The sequence below is a fragment of the Papaver somniferum genome, chromosome 7 (assembly GCF_003573695.1).
Source record: "Papaver somniferum cultivar HN1 chromosome 7, ASM357369v1, whole genome shotgun sequence".
NCBI classification, from domain to species: domain Eukaryota; kingdom Viridiplantae; phylum Streptophyta; class Magnoliopsida; order Ranunculales; family Papaveraceae; genus Papaver; species Papaver somniferum.
Window position 1 is genome coordinate 235,191,896 of NC_039364.1, and position 4,126 is coordinate 235,196,021.

Genomic DNA, 4,126 nt, shown 5'->3' on the forward strand with positions numbered 1-4,126 from the left:
AACTCAAGTTGAGCATCTACTACATATGCTAGTAGTAGGTGTATTAGGGTGTTTTATCCTGGAGATATCACTCTTGAGTGTAGCCGGGCGCTAATGTCTTAAGGACAACGTGTTGAACACGCGACTCACACTGTTTTTCAAAGTTTTGCCCTGTTACTGTTGCGGAGATATGGGGAGCTTGTTCATTTCGTCAAAGCAATCACTTCCACTCTAAAGGAGCTAAGTATCAATAACTTTTTGCTTATTTGATTTTTGTTTGTTATTGATTATTGCACCTTACATAAACTCTCGCCTACTCTAGAAACCTTTTCACAACTTCTATTTCTATTTCACATTTTTCTCTTTCTTTTATAGTTTCAATTCTCCTAAAGAAACTCTGATCAAAGCAAAATTGAAGCTTTGATCTTCTCTTTCACTCCCTATATAATCGTGAAAAGTCTTTTATCTTCGATTTCTTTCTTTTTGAAATCGAAGATCCAAAAAGGAGAAATTAGGGTTCTCAATTTCTCTCAGGGTTGTAGATTGGGGTTTCAGTATGTTTCAATCGTGGAGTTTTTTGGTTCCGATGTATGGATTTTGATTTAAAAGGGGAAATTGAAGTTTTCTGAAAATCGAAATTGGGGAAATCTCAAGGATTTGTTGTAACGGGTTCTCTTTGATTTGTTGTAATGAGTTGTTTTTGATTTTGTAGATAACTTTTGGGTGCTTTTATGTTTTTTTTTTTTAAATTTTATTTGAAAATCAATGTTAGGGTTCTACTGCCTCTCAATGTCGAGAGTTTTTTTTTCTCGATAATGCAGGAGCAAAGGCTAGTCCTATTTGAAAACTTTCAGTGGTTAGGGTTGATGTTGTCTGTGGTTGTACCATTTACTGAAATTGGGGTGTACATTAGTCCAATCATAGCATCATTATTATGGTCTGTTGCGTCAAAGAATTTCATTCGGTGTTCTGTGGTTCTGTCTATTTGCTAATGAGAAGTCATTCATTTTCAATTTCAGGAAGACGGAGCCTAATGATTTTGATTTGTTGATTTGGTCAAGGCCTTGGGTTCTTGTACACATTTTCAATTTGCTAGTTTCTACAATAGATCCCACAATGGTTATTGTACAAAAGCATCATTGAATAGTTTCTAGGCTCTTAAACTTTCTTTCTAACCATTCTTGAATATTTCTGCTTGCTACTTTGAATGAATCTTAAGATTTATGCACAGATGTTGGTGGAGTTTGTATGATTTTCCAACACAGATTAAAAAGTTTGAGAAGTTTTACTGGATTTATTGATACATCTATTTTTCTGTCCTATATGTCATCTATTTTAGTGAAATGTCAAACACTTTGTTAAGCTACGATTGAATGTATTTGAAACACTGATACCGTCTCACCTAATATTTAGGGGCCCTTTCTTTTGTGATCCAGGAAAAAGCAAATCAAGTGAGAAGCTAAAAGAAGGACCCAGCTGAGAAGACATGCGCTCTGGTAGCGAGAGATATACTGAAAGAAATGGATGTTAATACTGTGAGTAGTTTTCGCACTGAGCTTTCTCGTTATTTCTGTTTTTTTTAAGACAGTGCATTGCATACGACCTACCATTTATGCTGAGCATGAAATTGAGTTATTATTTGTATCTATGCTCTGCTAGAGGTCATTTTGTTTCGGGTTGCTTTTTGAGCAGATGGCAGATCTTCCAAAATTGTCAGAGTCAAATATATGATCACAACTGAAAAACAAAAGTTGCACTTGTTAGAATTCAGAAATACCATGTCAAAATGCTTGGAAGAAAATGTCCCATGAAAAGTGAAAGACCTTGATTTAAAACAGTTTCACAAGATGTATACATTTACATTTTACTCTATGATTTGCTGAAGAGTTTAAAAATACTCGTTGATTTAAGTAATATTGATACTTAGGATGCTAGTTTAAGAATCACATATTTGAGGATGAAACGTTAGGTATAGATTGTATGACTTGAGTGACCTTGAACGTAGAAATAGAATTTCTTAAGGGACATTAGATTCAAAATGGATTGTGCGAGTTGAAAAATGATATAGTGGGTAATGGATGTCTAATAATCATTTTTAACAAATCGTTATATCTAACTACTGCTTGTTTATGTTCTTTTGAGGCAATTTGTTTTCAAGTTGATGGTTACTAAGTCGATGCTGATCAATTTATTTTTTTATGCACAGAGATATTCAGTTTGGGAGAACAGCAGGTCTGATATCGGAGGGGTACATTGGATTATTATCAGCAGTTTTATGGCGAAGATTGCCATGTTGAGTTCCCCTTTTGAAGCTTTAGCCCATATGACGTCTCTTTTAAGATGCCTTTATTGCTTACCGTATCACTTGTTAGAGCCATGCTGGATTATCGTATCATAGATTAGGACGGTACAAGGATGCCATAAAAAATACCACTCAATGGTATTGGAAATCTTTGGCTGAGGACATGATAAATCTGGTAATACTGACTGAAGCTTGCAAAGCTGTTGTGGACTGTCAACCTGTACTCAGTTCAATCTAATTGTATCAGTCAGTTCATGAGTTTGCACTGTATGTATTCTCAAACATAAAATTAAAATTTTCACATATAAGCTTTCTTAATTCGTTAGAACTCTGATTGATGCTCTCCATATCCTCCAGTTTAACAATACATTTGACATAAAAAAAAATTTCGCAATTGTGGTTGTTTTTAGTTCCTGATGGCTCAACCACCTAAACATTGGGTGCTCTATACTTTAAACTGTAAAATGTATTGAGATGTTTTAATTAGGTGTACGGTGGTTTTGAATGAGATGTGCTATATTTGTTCAGTGAAAAGAAGGGGATGCAATTTACAGTACTTATTCCAAAATACAACTTAAGTTCAATGACGCAGTACAAAACTTACAGATCTGGAACAATATAGCGGGACACCCAAAAAACTCCTTACTAATGTTCAATGACGCAGTACAAAACTCCTTATCAATTGTTGAATGACCCTGTTAAAACTAAAAATTAACATGTTGTAGTGGGTGCCATGTGGTTTCTCAAACCTTTGGCAATGGCGGTTACTGGCTTTGGTTTCCAAAGGCTTAAGAAACTAGCCAATCGGTTAGTTTTCGTAGCTTTAGTTGCTCATATATGACGCTACTACAGCATTTTATTTAGTTGCCATACGTTTATTGCTGACGAGTTTGGAAACTAATAAAAACGCTAATTGCAATTAACATGTTTCTGAAGTACATACGAACTAGCAGTTGCCTTTTCCTAGTTTTGAAAGCATTAGGCTACCAGCATATTTCATGTTGTTGGCATATCTTTGTTTCTAAAAGATTCGTAAACTAGTAAAAATAATAGTTGTGAACAACCTATTGCCGAAGTATATAGGAACTACTAGTTTCCTTTGACTAGTTCCGGTAGCATTTGGCAACTAATTTTTTTGGGAAGTTGCAAGATTTTAGTGGTCTTGGGTCTTGATCTTGGGTTAGAGTTGGAGCTTGGGCCTTGGACATGCTAAGCCCACTTCATCTATTAAGAGCAATTCTTCCTTCTAAGCCCACTTCTAGCCTCTGAGTGTTGCGTACAACTTTCTTCGCTGCCTTCTTGCGGGAGTCTTTGTCGGTTTTCCACCATTTTTCTGCTCTTTTCGCTCCGCAATTCATCCAAGCTTTATTTAGAGCCTAAAAACACAAAATTAAACAGTTTTAAGTATTTATTCTTGAGGAAGTAAAATACAAAATTCAGGATAATATATGACTTTAAAGCACAAACGATGAGTTAATTGCCAAGAAAAAGATATAGAAATATGCAATATTTAGCACTCATCAAATACCCCCAAACCTGAATTTTACTTGTCCTCAAGTAAAACTAAAACTAAGGAAATCCTACCTATACCACTGTAGCTGGTCTGTCGAATACATTTAGCGTATGCACTAAGCCTTTTAAACCACTAAGTGTCCCCAGTGGACGAGTTGAAGTCTCGTGAAGGTTTGCTTAGAACGTACCTACAAAGTTCTAGGACAAAATATAAGCTCAGATTCCATGAAATGTGACATGTGCAAGACAGTTTTAGCTCACAACAAATGGATATGTCAATCTAGCCTTCAAAGGCACAATTCTAGCACTGGAACAACTAAAGACATGTGATAA

At 35.4% G+C, this 4,126-nt stretch overlaps 1 long non-coding RNA gene across 1 annotated transcript; it reads left to right on the top strand.

Annotated features, from left to right (window-relative positions):
- Positions 1–303: 303 nt before the first annotated feature.
- On the top strand, positions 304–2,609 carry LOC113299899. The gene is made up of 2 exons (XR_003335242.1): positions 304–1,514; positions 2,186–2,609. It is a non-coding gene; the product is annotated as an uncharacterized LOC113299899 (long non-coding RNA).
- Positions 2,610–4,126: the final 1,517 nt, after the last annotated feature.